The following is a 23,072-nucleotide window of genomic DNA, read 5'->3' on the forward strand; positions in this document are numbered from 1 at the left end:
AAAAGAATATAAATTGCGAATTTTCCACTTGAAAAAAATATGTATTTAAAATAAGTAATAGATAAATTTTAATAGTGTGTGCGTGGGGAAAATAATGTGTGAAATATAACAAAATTACTTGGTTTTCTTTATTCAAAGTATTTTGTACCAACCCAAAGCGAAAGTCTCCGAATGTGGAACTTTTTAGCTTTCGGTCAGTTGGAACCATTTTTCATAAACTGTCCTTGAAAATTCATCGCCCTGTTAGGTTTGAAGGTTTGGTATAACCTTAGATAAAAGTTTACCAGTTTTCTTTCTTTCTTTTCATTTTTTTTTAACGTTAAAGATCGACGGTTATAACAATTATAAGAAATACAGTTTGCTGCTAAATCTGTTTAGCTCTATTCGGTCATGCTTACGGCTGAAATCGTTCTCCCTTCGCATCTTTCCTTATAGCACGTTGCCAGCACTTTCTTTTAAAACATAAACGAGTACATCATCCATTGTACCCTATCTACTGTCCACTTTTTTTTTAAAGAGGGTATCATTTTGGGGTTGTTTAGCTATTATTTCTTGCGAATCGAACAACTGTGTAATCTCGCCTTTTAGTTCAAGTACAATTCTTTCAAGAGAAAGTACAAAACACGCACAACACAGAAAATGATTGAATATCGATATTGTTTTTTTTATACATTGTAACTTTCACTTTTCATCTAAGTGGGAGTTTCATTGTCTCATCTCAAACAAAATTGAAAGCAGTTTCACTTTGGCCGCCCTCTAGTGCGTGGTTGTGTGATATAAGTGAAAGTGTTTATGCGCGCTTGTAAAGTGCGTTTGTGCTTACAAGCTGAGAAATGCATTGTTTTGTTAATAGAATCTCGGCTCGTTGCATTAACGACACTATTTCGATTTCTTTTTATTGCCATTCCGCTATTTTTCCAGCTAGTTCCAGTGAAAATGAATAATCACATTTTCTCGTCGCTAAAATTTGGCGATCTTTCGTTACGATTACTTTTTCTGTCAAAGGACCTCGTGCATTTGTTTACATCAATTCGGCAGTTTCCGTAAAAAAAATACTAGTATCGAAGGATGGCCCAATATAATTTCTTTCTTTACCTTACTTCTGATCGAGCAGACTCATGTTTGAAGGCCTTCTGTTTAAAGGATGATAATATTATCCAGCGTGACTTACCTTCTATTTTCTAAAGTGTAAAGTGAGTTCAGGGAGTTTTGGCTGCTATTTTTAACAGATCGAACCACTGAGTAGTCTCATGTGTTTAGTCAGTTACAAAGTTTTTAGAACTTTCTCTCTTTTCAATAAAAGAAAAGAGAGAAAGAGAGAGAAAGGCGTGTGATTTAAAGGAGATTTAGCTGTTGTTTGTAGCATATCCCACGACCGGTAAGGTTTAGAGTTGATAGAAAATTTTTTAATAGCATAAATGAGTTTATGCTATTAATGGGGAGAAAATATCGAAAAACAAATTCTTGTCGGAGTGAGAAAGAAATGAGGAAGGTGATCATAGGATATGCTAGAAAGAAAAGCCAAATCTTCCATTAGTCACACACCTTACGTCTAAAGATGTATTTTTTTTTTTTTACCGTAAAGGATTCTCCAATAGTTTTTAAGTGCCTAGTCCTCACCACAAAAATCATTGTACGTAGTGCCCACAAAGTTGATTAAAGCTGGTCGGTTTAAAGATAAAAAAATTCTTTTACTTGTTTCAGTCATTTGACTGTGGCAATGCTGGAGCACTGCCTTTAGTCGAACAAATCAACCCCAAGCCTAGTACTTATTCTATCAGTTCCTTTTGCTGAACCGCTAAGTTACAGGGACGCAAACGCACCAACATCAGTTGTCAAGCAATGGTGATGGGGACAAATACAGACACACACACACAAATATATACATGTATAGAGATATATATATATTTATGTTGGGCTTCTTTAAGTTTCCGTCTACCAAATCCATTCACAAGGCTTGGTCGGCCTGAGGCTATAGTAGAAGACTGAACCTGGAACCATGTGGTTGGGACACAAGCTTCTTACCACACAACCATGCCTGCACCTATAAATTTTTGAAAATTAATATTTTACTAAAAAGAGCATTTCTAACAGCATTTTCAAAGGGCATTTCCAAGGGCACTGTGTAAACAAAAATCTGAAAAATCTCCCATCAAAGTGGAACAATTCCAACTTGTTGGTGTTTCCTAAGTCCAACATTCACCTTCATTTCTGCTGAAGTATTTGACTCCAAAGATCTTCAAGCAATCAATTACTTTGGTCAATTACAATTTCTTTTTCTTTTCTCTAAATCTAGAATCTTGTGCACATTAAAAAAAACCTATTTAGTTTGTGAATGGATGCTTTTTTTCCAGACAAGCAATAGATAAGCCAAGACTGTATCTCTATTTGGATTCACAGTTGTAATAACTTCACTCCTATTAAGACACTAATTATAATTAGAGTGACATGAATGTTATACATTTTTATTTCTTTCATCTTATAATCCAACTTTGTCCATCTCCAAAAATAATGTTTAGCTTGATTTGAGTTGATGAATTAGCAGTCATTTAGAGTATAAGATAGATTACATGCAATATTTGTTCTTGCACTCAGCAGTTCATTTCAACAGTATTATAAACCCTTAAGCAAAGTGATGAGCTGTGGACCTCTGGGTAAATACCCAGTGTGTTCATACCTTAAGATGGCACTGGCTCTCTGCTCTCTGAGTTTAGATCCCACCCAGAACACCTTTGCCTTTTAGGAGCAATAAATAAAGTACCTAACTCTAGTAGAATTGATTCTATCCCTTCTTTCTCCATCTCACTCTGGAAGAAACTGACTGTGAACAGATCTAGTAAAGGATGGTTTCTGCCAGTTTCAAAAATACTCAAGACGGTGTACATCACTATGTCATCCTTATGACAATATCAGACATTAAGTGGGAGAGATGAGGCAAGGTTTGTTTAGATTAGGATGGAGGAATGTTCAAAACAGAACAATGGCTTACATTCTATGGAGTATTACTGCAATTACCTACCATTTGCTGTTTTGTCATTGATGAAGAATCAAATCTGCTTTATTTGAGTAGATCGAGTAGACTGCTGAGCTGATTACAAATATGCTTAAGATAAAAAAAAAAAATATGTATATAGTATTCTTGTTTAGAACCAGCTCAACCTTGATAGGACAGACCTATTGTCAAGGCATTTTGGTTGTGACCATCCTGTCATTTGAAGGAATATCTAATACTATATTATCTAGTGTATTCATCAAAAATAATAGAGTATAATTTTAAGGAGACTTGGATGCCATTTCATGATTGAGCAACTTGCATAGAGGCTCCTATGTAGGACAATCTTCAGCATTTGTTTTGTATTTCAGATGTAGTTTTCTTGTCGTTATTGAGGATATATACTTGTACAGTTTAGTGACATAACTATATAATCTTTGTTTTAAAGGTGAGTTTATTGAAGAAGTCTGAATTTTTCATTGCTGCTGTAGAAAATAATATCAGGTCTTCAGTATTTGCTGTACCTAAAGTGTTTGTTTTCTTTTTAGAGTGACCCATTAATATTTTATATTTTTGAAGGTAAGCATTTATATTCATGTTTTATTTGATTAAGCCTTCTAATGAATATTATTTTATATTTGTTTTTAATATAACTTTCTGATACATAGAAAAGCAATTGTAGAAAGTTATTGGTAATGTTAGCAATATGTTATACCCACTGATTTTGTACAGTGTTGACTATCATATTAGTGATGTAGTGTTTTGGCAGCGTACTTGTCTCTTTTATTTTTAAAGAATCTTTCATTCATCAGGAAACTAACTTTTGTTTTTTGAATAATGGAGCCTTATTTTTGTATTCTGTTATGCTGTGAGAATTTGCTCTTTCTCAATACCAGCAACATCTCCTTCAAAACTAGCAGTAATACCTTCTTCAAATCACATCTTAAAATCTTACAAGAAAGAAAGTTCAGATTAGGCAATGTAATTGCTGATAGACAAAAATATGAAATGGTCACAGAGAGATCGTACTGAAAAACATTTTTTTTTCAGCAGAGCTCTAGTCAACATTTCTATTAAAGCCTTTAGCATTTAAACCAGCCATATCTAGCTAAAATATTTTTCCAGTTTTGTGTTCAAACCAGCCAGATCTGGTCTCTCGCACCTACCATGAACATCATTCTACATATAAACAATTACATCACTGAAATCTCAAAGATATGAGATAATGCAGTTTAAATCAAAACATTGTGAATAAATAAGTATTATATTTGACAGAGTAAACTTATTGCTAATGGGTTAAACCCTTTTTTTGAATAGATTCTTGATTAAGGCTTAAAGTTCAACTGTATGTATCTTTTAGAACATAATTTTCTCTGCTTCCTTGAGGCAGATGGTAGGAAGTCAGATTAGATCATCATCATCATCATCGTTTAACGTCCGCTTTCCATGCTAGCATGGGTTGGACGATTTGACTGAGGACTGGTGCAACCGGATGGCTACACCAGGCTCCAATCTAATTTGGCAGAGTTTCTACAGCTGGATGCCCTTCCTAACGCCAACCACTCAGAGAGTGTAGTGGGTGCTTTTACGTGTCACCCGCACGAAAACGGCCACGCTCGAAATGGTGTCTTTTATGTGCCACCCGCACAAGAGCCAGTCCAGGGGCACTGGCAACGATCTCGCTCGAAAACCCTACAAGGCCAGTCAGGCGGCACTGGCAACGGTCACGCTCAGGATGGTACATCTTATGTGCCACCCGCACAAGAGCCAGTCCAGGGGCACTGGCAACGATCTCACTTGGCTTGCCGGGTCTTCTCACGCACAGCACATTTCCAAAGGTCTCGGTCAGTAGTCATCGCCTCGGTGAGGCCCAATGTTCGAAGGTCTTGCCTCACCACCTCAGCCCAGGTCTTCCTGGGCCTACCTCTTCCACGGGTTCCCTCAACTGTCAGGGAGTGACACTTTTTCACGCAGCTATCCTCATTCATTCTCACCACATGTCCAAACCAGCGCAATCGTCTCTCTTGCACACCACTACTGACGCTTCTTATGTTCAGCTTTTCTCTCAAGATAATTAACAATATTTCATTGGATACCTTCCACCTCTCCAGGATTAACATACCTTGCTTAATTAATTATACTACACTACTAAAAATTGTAAAAGAAATAACACATTTCTCATTTAGGTTGAGACTTCTCACTTCTTTACTTGTTTCAGTTAGAGAACTTAGGCCACGCTAAGTTACAGAACTTAAGCCATACCTTGAAAAGTTTAGTCAATCATAGAAACTCCTGTTCTTATTTTAAAGTTTGATACCTAAGTTAATAATATGTATTTGTCACATCACTAAATTGTGAAATATAAACAAAGGTGCTGTTTTTACAAGCAGTGTCAGCATATAGATAAATGTAGATACAGCTAGTCACATGCACACACTCACATATTCATACAAATCTGCATATGTGAATGAATGTGTGTCCGTGTGTGTGTACAAGGTGCTTCTGTACAGTTACCAGGTTTACTCAGCAGGCATTGGACCTGAGACCATAATAGAAGACACTGAACCAGAATGCTAGGCTGTGGGACCAAACCTCAGACCAAAATTGTTGCAGAGTTAACTTCATAACCACATACCTATGCCTGCAATTGTATACATAAGTGTATATAATAAAATGTAAAATAATACTTAGTGGTCGGCTTGTGGTATTTAGTTACAACCCTTTACTTTTTGTATTCAAATCTTACTAAAGTTGACTTTGTCCTTTATTCTTCTGAAGGTCTGTGGCCACATAGACTCTTGCGCCAAAAATAAAACCCTAAATTCTTTATATTCCCTTTCTATCAGTGTAAAGACAGAATCTCTACACAAGAAAGAATCAACAGGGAGAATCTTTTTATAGAGAAATTCCAAACGCTTCTTAACATACAAACTCCTCGGTGACCATATTCCTTTCTCTCGCCTACCCATTGAAATACATATAAATTTACCTCTTGTTTCTCTAAGATCAGACATAAACTTCCTGTTGACAAAGAGTCCAGAACTCCAACTAAAGAGTATAATATCCACAGAATTGTCTTCCCTTACACACACTTCCTGTTTTGACACCACACTTCCTGTTTAACACAAACTCTCAGCCTTTTTTAAACACAACATGATTCTTAATTCCATGCATCCTAACATATCTAACAATTTTCTACATGGATTACCATTGAACTCAAAGACAATATAATGTATTCGTATATCTATTTTTTCATATTTTTAATATTTTTGTAAAAAAACATTATTTTCATTTCCCCTCTTCTTGAAAATTTGCCGTGCAATGAAAGCCTGTTAGAAATCCTTTTTAATCCTCCTTATGCACATCTATATTAAAATATGCTTTCAATTTAGCATTCTGCCATATTATTATTATTTTTTATTATTTTCCTATATATATATATATATATATATATATATATATATATATATATATATAGGGGGGGGGTATTAGAATGTCAGTGGGATACACAGAAATCCTTAAAGATACATACATATTGTTGTGAACAGTTCCTGTACACAACCATACACATCTATGCTCCTGCATACACACACACAAGAACATGACCACACATACACACACACATGCATGCATGAACACATACACAAGTGTACACATAGACGCTTACCTACTCAAAAACAAAAGGTTTCATCATCCACACAAATAAAAACACATATACATAAGAATGCACTTATGCAAACGTACAGACATGCTCAACACAATGTACTCATAAGTAAGCACCCTCAATATTGTGGGCTTGTGGGTGCTGGTTGGATATAAAAAGCACCAGTGCCAGTACTGCGTAAAAGCATCCAGTATACTGTAAAGTGGTTGGTGTTAGGAAAGGCATCCAGCTATAGAAACTAGGCTAAAACAGACATGGAGCCCAGGCAGTTCTTTAGCTGGCCAGCTCCTGTCAAACAGTCCAGTCCATGCCAGCAAAGAAAACAGCTGTTAAATGATGATGATGATGACATCTACATACACACGTACGTATGTACATACATATTCAAAGGCATATCACTAGTTCTCAGACAGACTCAAAGTGAGGACATGTCATTGATGACATTGTGAATAGCAGCAAAAGGACTCTAACAGAAAACTAACAACTGATTTATTGTTCAATCAACACATTAAATAGACCATTGGACAGTTAGTGGGCAAAATAGAGAAGTGGTTTTGAACAAGTGCATGTGTTTATTTTAATTGGTTTTAACATAGTGACCCTCCCCAGATACAATTGTTTCAACACACAAATTCACATCAAGAATCTTGCAAGCTGCATACAAAAACGTAGTAAAATAAAATACCTAAATGTTTTGCATCTGTATTTGTTTCAGCTTGTGTACTTGAAAATTTTAATATTGTAAATATTAGTTTGGGAACTAATATTTACATTAAAACTTCCATGTACTCAATGCACAATATTTTTCCAATTAAACTTCCATAATTTTTAGAATTGCTGAGCGTAAGCATTGACCCGATTCACATGGATAATGAGTAGCATTAAATGGTTGAATAGCAATGAGCATGAAATACAGGCAAAAACAAAATAAATGCCCAAATCATCTGACAGTTTACTACTATATATTGTACTATTTCAATGGAGAGGGCCGATACATTGTAGATGCAGAACTTTGTCTTCCAGGCTAAAGTGACTAGATGGCTGGACATGATTGGTGATGATCTCCTGAGGTTCAACATCACCTTGGAAGATACAGAGGGGCTGGCACTGGACCACCAGCAATGGAGAGTACTGGTGGACCTTGTTGGCTCTGTGCATGATGATGCCTCTGGGACGACTAACTTGGAATGACCCCAGCCCCTTCAAGCAAGGGCATGAAGCCAAGCCAAGCCAATTTCAATGGAAGTATAATGGACTGGTAGAACTGGTAAAGTATCAGACAAAACATTTTACATAATTCAGCTGCTACTTTTTATGTTCTGAGTTCAAATCTCATTAGAGTCAAGTTTCCTGTTCATCTTTATATACTGAAGTTAATTTAATTGACTAGACCATCACAGTCACCATCCTTATTGTTTTGGGGTTAATTTTATTTTTTTCTCCACACTGGCATGGGTTGCATGAGACTTATTGAGGTAGTATTTCATAGCTGGGTGCCATTTCTGTTGCTAACTCTTAGCTGTTTTTCAAGTAAAATATATTTATTCCACTTGTCTCCACATGTTGAAACACCTAGCTACAGAACATTGTTTACACACACACACACATACAACTAGCTTCTTTTGTAATTTTCATCTACTAGTTTTACTCACAATATATTGGTCAACCTAAAACTAAAATAAAAGACACTTTCCTATGGTGTTTTATAGTGGGATAGAACCTGAAGCCATGTGGTTACAAAGCAAACTTTAATACCAATTAGTTATGCCGGCCCCTATCCATGATTAAAAAAACAGGAAGTCTGAAACCTTGTGTCAATATTAGAAATCAGTATTTCTGAATGGGGACAGGGAATTTTATACACAAAGATGTCACTTTCAGTTCATTTTCCATCCACCAAATTCACTAACACAACATTGGTTAACTTGGGGCTAGAAGACACTTGCCCAAGGTGCTGCACTGTGGAAATGAATCCAAAAACCTTGTTGTGAGGGAGATTTCTTAACCAAATAGCCATGTCTGCAGTTATTCAACTGTTTATTTATTTATTTATTTATTTGTTGCTTAGTCAAGAAGAGCAGTGCCCATGACTTATTTCAGGGCCTCTGAAACTGGTGAGAGTGAGAGAGGAAATATCCTTAAAAAAGAAAGAAACCTTATCCAAATACTTGCAACAAAGTAGACTTCACTGCTAAATGTACATAAGGGAAAGGTAGTGGTGATAAAACAAGCAACAGAGTAAGTTCACCACCCATATAGACCATACTGGAATTTGATTTCAAAGTGCAAAGAGCTGAATCAAATACTGGGAAGAATCACATCTGATATTCTGACAGTTCTACCTGTCAACTGGCCTAGACTGGTAATTTATTTTCGTGATGCTAGGCAAAACTTCCTTTAGTGGGATTTGAAATCAGAATTCAAGTAGCCAGAGTAAATATTAATTTCAAATTTTGGCACAAGCAAGGCCCTGGGAATAGAGGGTGCACTTACACCCCCTAAAATTTTGTCGGGGGTGCAAAATTCAATACTGCACATCCTACTTAACTTCCCTAGGCTTAGAAAAAAATAAGAACAAAGAACTAAAATAAATGAAAAGAAACCCCAACCAAAATCCCTAGAAAGATATATTACTGAGCTAAAGCATCCTCAACATTAAAAAATTGAATTAAATTTTATATATATATATATATATATATATGTATGTATATATGTGTGTGTATGTATATGTGTAACGACAAAAACCATGGCCACTCCTCAATACTAACACAATTGAAGAAATATTAAACTCCACAATCAAGAGCCCTTCACAGTCTAACTGTCCACTTCCTCATTTCCTGGAAATATCACTAGTGACCCATCATTATCATTGTCATTATGTTCTACTGCTATTACCCTTACCACAACTAGACAATAGCAACAAGATGATCATCATTGGCTGTCACTCTTCAATACTGGAACAATTGATAACTTATTAAACATCACAGTCAGGCCACTTAAATTCTTCTCAGAATAACTTAAGAGATCCATCATCACCATTGTCAGCCTATTCTACTGCTACTACTATTACCACTACTACTATTCCAATTAGTAAAGAACCACTCCTTTCTCCCCACTATCCACTTCAATCTGAATGTATACCTAACAGCTCCATGATAAATTTGCCAACTGTAAATAAAGTAAAATCATGAACACATGGAACCCCAAAATATGCCACAACTCACAATGCGAGAGACTGTGCATATACAATGACTATAGCTTCACCCATTTTCCTGGGACAGGATGCACAATTCATACAAGTAATACCAGCCAATGCCAAACCACTCATCTTACAGCAACACCACCACCATTACTACTAAATGCTAAATCACACTTAATAATGTCTACATACATAACCTGGAATCCTAAAAATCTGTTGCTATTCTGAAAATTAATGATATTATGGACGATGACACTATAACTTACAGTTAATGACCAAGATTCAAACTCAGCATCTAGACTACATGGTCTCCAAGCCATACTGCTAAAAATGTGCAAAAACAACCTCATGAAGCCATTAGAGATACTATTTCAAAAGTCACTAGATACCGGAAAATTCCCAGACCTACTTAATGACAATGCTAACACCTATACACAAGGATGGTAACAGGACTGAAGCTAAAAATTACAGACCTGATTCTCTCCCATCTCAGACTTATCAAATTATCAGAAGCATTATCCCAAATAGAATTAAACAACCTCATAGATGATATACAGCATGGTTTTTGGACTGGATGAAGTTGCCTTTCACAATTATTACAACACCATAAGACCATTCTTAATAATCTCTTGAGAGGAAAGGACACTGACTGTATATACTTTGATTTTCTTAAGGCATTTAACAAGATTGGGATCATCAATCATAAGTTAAGGGATCTTAGTATCACAGGAAAACTCAGAGGATGGCTTTTGGATTTCCTACATGGTAGGAGACAATCTGTTGTTGCAAATGGTTTTCACTCTGCAAAGTCACCTATAATAAGTGGTTTGCCTCAGAGAACAATTCTAGGACTATAATTATTTATCATTGACCTATCACAAGTGCACATATCCAAACTATTGAGTTACACTGATGATGCAAAACTATCAATGACTATCCAAACTCCAGAAGATACTGTTACACTCCAAGATGAGCTCAACCTCATTTATATGGGAAAGTAATGCTTCAAATCATTCCAAAAATTTTTCTATCCTCACTCATTTTGGTGATGAAGGTTTCCAAGAGGAGGTCTACAGTGTTTTCATTGCATAAGTTTTTATGTACATGAATTACAGTACAGTGTGTCAGACGATGTTGCATTATTGTGGTTCAGAGTCAAGTCTTCAAATGGCAAAATGTGCTGAACATGACATTTTCGTCATAAAGTCTGGTCCATAGCACTTTGAGAAGAACAGTAATTTGGGGAACAAAGTTCAAAACTAATAGAAAATAAACTAAAGTGGTGGTCCACCATGGCTGCAGTCCTATGACTAAAACCTCCCACCTACATGGTTTCAGGTTCAGTCTCTCTGTAGGCATCTTGGGCAAATGTCTTTTACTCTAGCCTTGGGTCAACCAAAAGCCTTGTCACTAAATATGGTAGATCAAAATGAAGCTTGTCATATGTATATATTTATGTGTGTGTGTATACATACATACATATGCACACACACACACACACACACACACACACACACACACACACACACACACACACACATACATATATACATGTAAAAAAAATTGCGTCTAATGACATAATGTAATAGGTATGTACTATAAATACTCAGTTTGGTTTGCCACTAAAATTCCAGCTTGAACAACATCTGAAACAAAGGTGTTGTTGAGATCGCCTATCAAAGCATTTTGTCTGGTGTGCTAACAATTCTGCTAGCTTGCTGCCTCAATAGTAAATGTTGCAAGGCATTTCATGTGACACTCTAATGAGTTTACGAATAACCTAAAATATTTAGTTGTGTCTGGGGAGAGTCATTTTCTTATTGTGCCTTAAAATTTAACACACACACTGGTAAAATTTCCACTTAGTTTCTTTTTATTTTCCTAAAATTTTCATTGCGTCTAAAATATTTACTATTTTACTCTTTACTCTTTTACTTGTTTCAGTCATTTGACTGTAGCCATGCTGGAGCACCACCTTTAGTTGAACAAATCGACCCTGGGACTTATTCTTTGTAAGCCTAGTACTTATTCTATCAGTCTCTTTTGCTGAACCGCTAAGTTGTGGGGACGTAAACACACCAGCATCAGTTGTCAAGTGATGTTGGGGGGACAAACACAGACACACAAACATATATACACACATACATATATATATATATATATATATATATATATATACACGATGGGCTTCTTTCAATTTCCATCTACCAAATCCACTCACAAGGCTTTAGTTGGTCTGATGCTATAGTAGAAGACACTTGCCCAAGGTGCCATGCAGTGGGACTGAACCCGGAACCATGTGGTTCATAAGCAAGCTACTTACCACACAGCCACTCCATGATTTAATATATATATGCAGTAATAAATTTACACTAGACAATGATTATATCTAGAAATATGGCACTGAAAATAATCAGTGACTAAACTTAACACAACACTACAGAGAGAAATTTCTTTTTTTAATTAGCTTAATTACCCAGAAAACCTATAGTATAACAATAAGGTTATATGTATTTAAAACATTTTTTTGATGTATTCAGAAAACACTTCAAAAAGTTATATTAATAACAATCAATATGCCAAGAGTTGAGTTTTGAGATTAAATGATTCATTTACCCACTAACCTTTTTTCTTTTTTTTTCAAAGTTTCATCTATCATATTTGTAATACAGCAGCTGCTCACTTATGCTCTCTTTTCTTATAAAATTAGTAAATACTTAGTGAGTGTTTTGCTTCAGTTGACTGATCTTGGTAAGTGGTAAGAAATTATAAGAAATTTTGAAAACTAGGTGATGCAATAAATTTTGAATATGACTAAAAATCTTAATTTCTCCACAATAGCAGCAGCAAGTAAATTTGGATAAAACACAAAGAAGTGAGTAGAAATAAAAGACAGCATCTGTTATGTATATTATGTATCTTTGTAGAAAGGGTTATCATTAGCATCAATGGAATTATTATTTCTTTTTATTTGTTTACTTATTTATTTATCTATTCAGGCACTATTAATTTAATCTTTTTCAGATTTTTAAGATTGTATTGAACAATTCAGTTTCTGTTCATCACATGTCAAATAAATGCACATATGTATATATGTATGTCTGGATGGATGGATGGATGGAAAGATGGATGTATGAATGTGTATGTGTGTACATATGTGTTTGTACATGTATGTATAAACACACTCTCTCACACCAATGTACACACACACATACACACACACTCACTCACACACACACAGTTGTATTAGATACAAGTATATTTAAAGCATACTGGAATTTGAAGTGCTCTAAATTCACATACATTCACATATCCTTTACATAAACTATTTTCTGAAAGCTCAGCCCTTATTAAATAAATGATTAATATGGAAAAAAAGCAGGTAACATGGTAATGGAACGATATTTGTTAAAATTAATTTTAGCTAAGAAATTCAACTTTTTAGAGACTTGGAAACCTCTATATAGCTACTCAACCAGCTGGATATAGCAGCTAAATCATCCTAAGGTCACCCAAAGAAAGAAATAATGGATAATTTAGTCAGCCCTATGCAAAAAGACAGGATGATCATATCTGGAATGACTTTACCTCTAGATCTGTTCACATAGGCTGACTTGGAGCAACAGCAGCTACAAAAACATATTGTTTGCTGCGTTGTTAACATAACTATTTTGTTTTTCATGATACTGGAGTCTTTGAGTAAGTGGCAGATGAGAACCTCAGTTAAATTATATCAAATTTAAGGAACATTGTTTCAAATTACAGTCAGGATAGCTGAAAATGTCAAAAACAAGAACAGCTAGTGGGAAATCATGTTCTGTATTTGTTTATATGCTACTATAAAAATACAAATGAAATTAGAAATATGGGAGTTATTAAGAGTAATCTTTACTGTGAGAGGTGCAACACATGTTCTGATCTTACTTTTTGCCTGTCAATCTTCAAGAAAATTACCCCAAATAATGGTAACAATGAAAAGCCCTCCACACTATACATTCCTCAGATATATATAATGTGTTTAGTTGGTTGTGATTAGTTGAAAATTCCAGAGTTATAACTCTTGGCTGTCCTTGCAATTTCTTTTGCATATGCCTTGAGGTACATGTACCATGGCATGAACATCTGATACTATGTACGAGGAATGTTAGAAACTAAGAATATTTAATGATAAAATAAAAGAACTGTTAAATCTATAGTTGTAATCTCATTGCAAAATAAATACAATAAGATAATATTTTAATGTGCATGTATGCCATATTTATGAGGAAGATAGTTATTGTTATTTTTAGTAATATTGAAATATTTATTCATATTGTTATAGTCATATTTATAATGTATTAAGTAATTGAGTATGTAACATTGTATGGACAAAATTAAAATCAATATATATTTATTATATTCTATTTTCTAATTTGTTGTGTATGAGTGTGTGTCTTTTTGTGTCTATATTTATTATCTTGATATATTTACTTTACCTTTGTAAAATATTGTAAAGGCACTGAAGAAATATTAGAATATAAAGTTGTGTTGACTATTGTATTTTGTTGACAGATGCCACGATTCAATTATTATAGTAAGCAAACAAAAGGATAGGCATGAATATATGTTTGTCTGTTGGAAATTAAGATATATACAGTAAAGAAAGTGAAGCTATTGTGACTCAAGGGAGACAAGTTGAATACAAACCATTTGATATGAACATATAAGCACGAGAGACAAATATGGTAGAAGTAGAAGCAAGCTGTGAGAGGACTTCAGTATTATTACATAGCTGATGCAGAATATATATGGCAATATAAGCATATAGAATTAGTGTTTAGATAAAATAAAACTTGAAATTTGGATCTTAACAGCGCTTGATAGAATACTTGTTACAAAATTAAGATTTATGGAAAAACTCTGCAGTAAAAACTCAAACACAATATATGCTAATATGGAATGATTAGATGTTAATCCAGTGTCTATGTGAGTGTGTGTGTGTGTATGTGTATGTTCTCTGTCTGCAGTAACTTTGTATACCTCTTTTTATAAAGTGTCATTAAAAATTATTTACGATTAATTTGTAGGATAATTATAGTCTTTTTGAAATCTAAGATTCATATAAATTTAGTTCTATATATCATAGGATCAATCTCTAAAGAGCATTTAAAGTCCTGATGTCTTTATTTTACTGCCATCAAAAAAGAAATTTATTATAATTTTGTTCCAGATTTTTAGTTTATTTTACAGGGAGATCTAAAGTTGATAGTTTGTTCAACTAAATTCCATTCTCAGATGTCTTGGAGATAAGGATAACTAATGTGATTCAAGGTATAACTGAAAATCAGCTGCAAAAGTTATTTCTAGTTACATCAGAGTTTGTTTATGTAAAAAAAAAGGTGGGAATTGCTGAAAATTAACAATCTCAAGATTAAAACTGTTTTTAAAAAATTATTGTATTCCTTCATTCATACTTATTGATTAATTCTTCAGTGTATAGACATAATGTTAGACAAATGTAAAATGGCATAAAGACTTTATAATGATCATAAGCACACACAGATGCATGTATGCACGTGTAGGTGTGTGTGTAATGTAAAACCAAAATATTTGGCATCACTCACAAAAACATTTAATTTTCAGACTTTTCAGAAGCATCTTCGTTGGAAAATAGCTGTGATATATATATGTGTGTGTGTGTGTTATGGGTGTGTGGTATGGAATTAAGCTGCAAGTATTAGAATCTCTGTCTTAACTTTACCTATACGTTTCCAAAGCTATAACCAAATAATTAAAGATGGAAGTGTATCAGACGACACTATACTGTCGAATGCCAATCTTTTCTTTTTCAGTATACAGTGATAAACATTGAGTTTACAAACAAGACCTCTTCTAGAAATAGCCAACCCACCTCATCTGACACACACACACACACACTTTCACACACCTTCACAACCACTATTATTTTGCCATCATCAAGATCAGTAGATTTTAATGTTGCAAGCATTCGAACTAGGTCCCCTGTTTTTTCCCGTGTCTATATACCCATCACCACAGCAGACTTGACCAACTGACTGAGCATTGTTTTTATTGACCTAACTAGTTTGGGTAGGGACTGAAAAGGTTTTGCGTACAACTTGATTCTCCTCACAAGCGTATATAAAACACATATCCTGCCGTGCTGACAAAAAACTCTCATTAATACTTTTAATGTATTTTTTTTTTGATTTTATAGGATTATTACAGTTAATCATGAATTAGTTTGTAGGAGAGTTCAGTAAGATCGGTTGCTGTGAAGTAACATTATCATCGATTTATTTTTGTAATTGTGTTGAGAATAAATGGCACAGGAAAAATAACGTTACAATTAGTTACCTCCCTTACATAAAATAACATCTTGCAGTTAGTTTATGTGATTCTTTCAGCTAGGTGAACACTCGTTATTGATTGAAAATTGTTGTCAAAGGAATCGTTGTTCGTTTATTTATTTATTTATTTGTTAAATCTGTAGTAAGAAAATAACACTCATTATCTTTCGCTGTTATTTTAGGATAGGAATTTTGTATATCACAGAAGTTGGGTATTCTTTCTTTGAAATTGTATAAATTTATCACTGTGTTGGTCCTTGGTGGTTAGAGGCGTTGCTGACGTGACCATCACATCTTTATGCACAATGGAAATCCCACTGAATAATCTTTTTGTTTTCCAAAATTCGTGGTTTATTATTTGAAGGTGATTGGACACTATTTCTTATGTGCTTATCAACTGTGTGGGGACCAACTTGACTGTTTATAAATTAGTACTTAGAAGAAACGCATGTTATCTTTTACTTGTTTCAGTCATTAGACTGTGGCCATGGTGGGGCGTAAATAGCACCAGCGTGATCGTTACCAACGTCGCTTTCCTGTCACTTGTGCCAGTGACACGGGAAAAGACATTCGAGCGAGATCGTTGCCAATGCAGATAGACTGGCTCCTGTGCAGGTGGCACGTAAAATACACCATTTCGTGCGTGGCCGTCACCAGTACTGACTAACTAGCCCTCGTGCCGGTGGCACATAAAAGCACCCACTACACTCTTGGAGTGGTTGGCGTTAGGAAGGGCATCCAGCTGTAGAAACTGTCAAATCAGATTGGAGCCTAGTGTCGCCTCCTGGTCCACCAGTCCTCAGTCAAATCGTCCAACCCATGCTAGCATGGAAAGCGGATGTTAAACAACAACGATGATGATATATATATATATATATATATATATATATCCGTATATATATAAAAGCCAAGATGTGTGTGTGTGTACGTGAATATAATTTATGCACGTCCACAAATTAGCACACATGTTGCTCCAATTTTAGGAGGACATTCGTCATGACCCTATCTGCATTTACGTCAACTTTTTCTCTCATAGGTATCTGTGTATAGCTGTAAGAATCGATTTTCAACCATAACTTTTAACAATTTTCCAGTCGGAGAAAGCTTTGATTGTTTACAAAAAAACAGGAGTTAAGACCCCTTCTAGCGCCGCGCGGGCTTTTTTTTTTTTCCATCGAGGAAAAAAGTGTTTTGTTAATATACGGGCAACAAACACACACACACACACGAACATGTATGCATACCAAAAATATGTATGCAATTGGTGTATGTATGTGCGTGTGTGTGTGTGTATGTTGCCCATATATATATATATATATATATATATATATATTGATATAGATAGGGTGATAAATTGAATATTAATTCAATTTAAAACCAAGTGGCCTAGCATATAAAGAAATCTGAAAATTCAGAAAATATTGTATTACATGTGTATAAGAGATGACCACTAGGCGGACATCCAATATGCTAGAAAGAGGTCATCAACGACCCAACAACAAAGAAAAATAATGTTCTCCAGAAAAATTTCGCAAAATGCCAGAACAGGACAAAATGAGAAATATACAGAATAAAGAATTATCTATGGACTGCTGCAGTTTCACACATTAACATTTTACGTACGTAACATCCGTGTTCTCAGATATATATATATAAAGACTTAGTTGTGATCTGAACATAACTGCTTCTGACACAGAGAATCGGGAGCCCTTTTGTTCATTCTAATTTCCTTACTGGAAGGATTCCTAACCCATGGGCAAAGAGGGGTTAGATGATGGTGTGGTGTTTTCAAAGGGCTGGTATATGTAACCTGATCACCTCTGCCGATCAACCTCCCAACCCATGCACTCCAGTTGCAACACAACACTGATTCTGCCCAAATTTGACGTCGATGTTACTTAGTTTGGTTTGAAATAAAGAACTTGATTAGCTTAATAATTCCAACTTAATCCCGGGCAAAGCTGGGCTGTACTGCTAGTATATATATATATATATATATATATATATATATATATATATATATATATATACATATATATATATATACGGATTCAGCGGAGCAACCATATTATGTTAATTAACCATAATCACATTTCTCAAAGTTGGTAAATTCAAAGCAGAAATTATTTTCTGCAGAGAAATTTTCCGGATTCAGCGCGCCAAAACTAAGACTTTTGAATTTTAATCTTTATAATGGATAGAATCACGTGCACGTTTTCACTGGTTGAAGACAACTAGCACGAGATTCTGTTCGATTGTAAAAATATCGGCAATCTGTACTGAAGATAAATAGATACTTTTATTTTGGAAGTATTGATTTTGAAACTATAGTCTGCAGATAATTGAGGTATGTACAATTTTCACTGGTCTAGCCCGCCTGTTTTTGCTCCGCTGAATCCGTATCTGAGAATTTTTTAAGTAAGCTTCTTCTAGCATATTGATAGACCGGTCACTGGTCAATCTTATATACACAAGTACTATAATCTTTTTAGGATCTCTAAAAATATTTTTTCATGAACCTTCTGATTCTTTTAATGTGCTAGTTTCGTGGTATTAAATTGATATTAATTAATATCGAATTTTTACCATATTATGTTAATTATATATATATATATATATATATATATATATATATATATATATATATATATATATATAGGAAAATATTGATGACAAAGGAATAAATGATTATCTTATGAACTTCATTAGTGTACAGCTGTTTCTGCTATAAGATGCAGTGGGTTCATGCTTGAGTTCTTGAGTAACACCTTATAATTTTATTGGAGCCTCAAAGATAAAGAATTTAGTTAGGCAAACTAATTTCATTTAAGCATTTATACTGGAATGCATTACCAATTTGAAAGCATATATGTGAGGGATGAGATCCAGAAGTTCTGCCCATAATTAGAATGAGATTAATTCTAAGATGTGTATGCTGATGGGTATACCCAGGTGTAGAGAAAGATTAACTATACCTACCAGTAAGAATATATGTATACAAAAACACAAACACACACACACACATGCACTCTCACACACACATACACACATGCACAGACAGACACACACATAAGAAAGAGAGATGTCAAAGGAATAAATGACTATCGTGAGAAACTTCATTAGCTTACAATTATTTCTTCTATAAGATGCAATGCACTCATACTTGAGGGCCTGAATAACACCTTATATCTTCATTAGAACCTTGAATATGAAGTGCAGTTTATTTGGGCAAGAATTACATTTGTGCCTATATAGTGAATGGCATTAACAACGAGGAAAGTTAGTGCAGATATGTATAAGACAAGTGAACGTCCAAAATGTAATTACATGCATTAGTGGAAATACATGTGTGTGTATATATATATATATATATATATATATATATATATGTATGTATGTATGTATGTATGCACGCATATGTGTATATGTATATATATATTTGTGTGTGTCTGTATATGTGTGAATGTGGGCATCTTAGTACATATGCGCATGTGTTCATGTGTCCCGGTGTGAGTGTGTGTCTCTGTGTCTGTGAGTTGGGATTTTGCATGTGTGTGTCTTTCTATTAAGTCATCCCACAAATAATGTGGTTTTTTTCAGTTGCATGAACTAAAAGTCGGAAGGGGATGGGATGAACTACCAGCATCAACTTGTTATAAAAGCAGGTAGTAATTTTACCTTGTCCTTATTCTTTGTGCAAGTTCTGAAGAGTGCAGTTTGATTTTAACAGTTATTTTTTCAAAGCTATCATGGAAGTGACAAAGGAGTATATTCAGCATATTTTGCATTATGAGTTCAATAAAGGCAACAATGCAATAGAAAGTATGAGGAATATTAATGCCATGTATGGTGCCCGGACAATAAGTGTAAACCAGTTTCAATGGTGGTTCCAGAAATTCCAAGCCAGAAACTACAGCTTAGAAGACGAGCTGTGTCCTGGAAGATCTGTAGAGCTTGACAAGGACATCCTGCAAACCCTGGTGGAACAAAATCCCATCGTAACTGTCGAAGAATTAGCAGAGAAGCTTGGATTTGGTTATTCAACCATTCTTCGACACTTGTGTGCTGTCGGAAAAGTCAGTAAATTAGGTCGATGGGTTCCTCACAAACTTTCTGAGTCTAATCCCGTGCAGAGAGTAAATGTGTGCTTTTCTTTGATGCCACATTTTACGAATGAACCTTTTTGGGACTGAATAGTGACTCTGTTGAGAAATGAGTTCGCTATAAAAATGTCAAGTGCTGAAGACAGTGGGTAGGTAAAGGAGAAATACATCCCAGGCTAAAAATGGTCTTCACCTATGTAAGGTGTTGTTAACTGTTTGGTGAGATATGAAAGGTTTAGTCCACTTTGAACTTTTAAACCCAAACCAAAGGATGCAGAAATTGTCTGACACCCATGACTGGGTTCTTCTGCTTTTGTGCAGAGTTCCGTTGCTAGACGTAGTGTCTTCCAGCAGCCACCCTCTTGGCCCATGGCAACACTACCTCGTCCAGGCTCTTGATGTAGGCCTCTGTGTTGAGTCTGAGGCCATGTGGAAAGATGAATGGAGGCATAAAATTACCATCACTAATGATCCCTCCAAACACCATGATGTTGACTGGATGTTTGATTTTTATCACTCTCAGTACATGTCCTCAGATTGAAACCCAAACATTCTGAAATGTTAGTATTGGAGCTTCCAATGCAAATGCCATGCAGTACAGCATGTCTTTTCCAAATTTCTGGCAGAATGAATTGTGTCATGGTGCTGTTTTTCTCACAGTTGGTACTCAACTAACCTTATTATACTGTGTGGTCAACAAAATCAGAAACAAACAATGAGTATGCCTAAAATTAAAAATATAAAATGGTGACAATTTACCCATTGAACCCTGTATCTTCATGCATATGCACTCATGGATATACACATGCATTACATTTACAGACATACATACATATAATTATACACATGCACCAGCATGACCTCAGCCCTGGGCAGAAACCAGTAAAAGATAAAAGATATACTTACATATATACACATATATACTATCACACACATACACATATATTTACACATACATACAGTACTCTCTTCCTGATGACCTACCACATAACCTCAAATCAGCCAGACTAGCATACCTCAAAGAATACCTAGAAGTGAAAAGCTCAGCATACCAAAGAAATACCAAGCATGGGTATGTTTTTTGTAGACTTGAAGAAGATAGTAACATTGACATGAAACAAAGCCTCTCTTGGACTTGTGACCACTACATCACATCACACTTTGAGGCTAAGCATTTGCAGTCTAAGAACAGGAGATTGTTACCAAATATCTAATCAACAAAAGAGACAGTGAAGCCCTTGGAGTTCTAAAATGTAACTGTAAATGTAGATCATGTCATATTTCTATGGAAGACATCACATGTGATTAGCAGCAGCCCAAAAATGTCATCAAGGTACTACCTTGAGATTACATTGCAGAATCGATATACAGTGCCATTCGGAAATAAGACTGTCCTGGAATAAATATAGAGAATCTCTCTGTTATCGAATATGTACACAAATATCAACACAAGGAATACTGGTGGAAGATTCCCATCAAAACATGTCAAGTGTAAGCATAACAGGCCAGATATGGTTGTTTGGGACGGTAAATACTAATCAAAAACTATAATTTGACACGGGAAATAACTCAAATTTCAGATTTATGAATCTACTTCTCTGTATGTGTCCTATCTGTCTCTCTCTATCTTTTACTCTTTCCCTACTCCATATATATTTACCAAACTTTCTCTCTCACTTTTTCTCTGTATATGTATATCTTTCATGTATGCTGCTCCCCACTCTTTCTCTCTTGATATGACATGTAATTGCTTTTATTTTGTTAAGAATGTCATTGCAGTAATGGTTTGCTTTCATTTTGTGATAGACAGCTATCACACAGAAAACATTAGCTTATAAATCTTGTTTTCTGGTTGGTTAAAAATGATCAAACTTTAAACATCTGTAACATTTTCCCAAATTTTCCTGGAATAAATTAATCACAAAATTAGACTCATTGTGAAAAAATTACACCAAATTTGAAAATTTTCACTTAATTTTAAAATTGCAAAATCTTTGATAGCCACAGAAAAGATCCCCTCTCACTATCTGTCTCTATCTATCTATCTATCTCTTTCTGTCTTTTATGCTTTTCACATTGTAAGCTTCCCCTTCTTTATATGTATTTACCATATGCTGAATTATATGTCTGTATATGCGTGTGCATGTGTGCCAGTGTGCGCATGCATGTGTGTAAAGAATTTCATTAAGAATCATGTTGTGTTCAAAAAAGGCTGAGAGTTTGTGTTAAACAGGAAGTGTGTGTAAGGGAAGACAATTCTGTGGATTTTATACTCTTTAGTTGTGTCAGTTCCTGTTTTGACACCACACTTCCTGTTTAACACATAAACTCTCAGCCTTTTTTAAACACAACAGGATTCTTAATTCCATGCATCCTAATCTATCTAACAATTATCTACATGGATTACCATTGAACTTTAAAAACTCAAAGACAATATGATGTATTGGTATATTTATTTTTTAATATTTTTGTCAAAAACATTATTTTCATTTCACCTCTTCTTGAAAATTTGCCATGCAATGAAAGCCAGTTAGAAATCCTTTTTAATCCTCCTTATGCACATCTATATTAAAATATGCTTTCAATTTAGCATTCTGCCTTATTATTATTTTCTATTTTCTCTCCACGTGCGGTTAACACAACTCCACGTGTGGCTAACACAACTCCACCATTTATTGACTTATATACTATCTGAGGTACCTGGTAATAAATTACTGTTGATAAGATGTCTGTTTATAGCCATGAAACATTTTGCGTCAAATTTTGA

General features: G+C 34.8%; 1 long non-coding RNA gene across 8 annotated transcripts in view; it reads left to right on the top strand.

Annotated features, from left to right (window-relative positions):
- LOC149132688 (uncharacterized) overlaps positions 1 to 23,072 on the top strand; it is a 962,641-nt gene that overhangs the window by 310,181 nt on the left and 629,388 nt on the right. The gene's annotated exons all lie outside the window — the stretch shown is intronic.

Source organism: Octopus bimaculoides, chromosome 14, assembly GCF_046866305.1.
Source record: "Octopus bimaculoides isolate indiv1 chromosome 14, ASM4686630v1, whole genome shotgun sequence".
In the NCBI taxonomy this organism is placed as follows: Eukaryota; Metazoa; Mollusca; class Cephalopoda; order Octopoda; family Octopodidae; genus Octopus; species Octopus bimaculoides.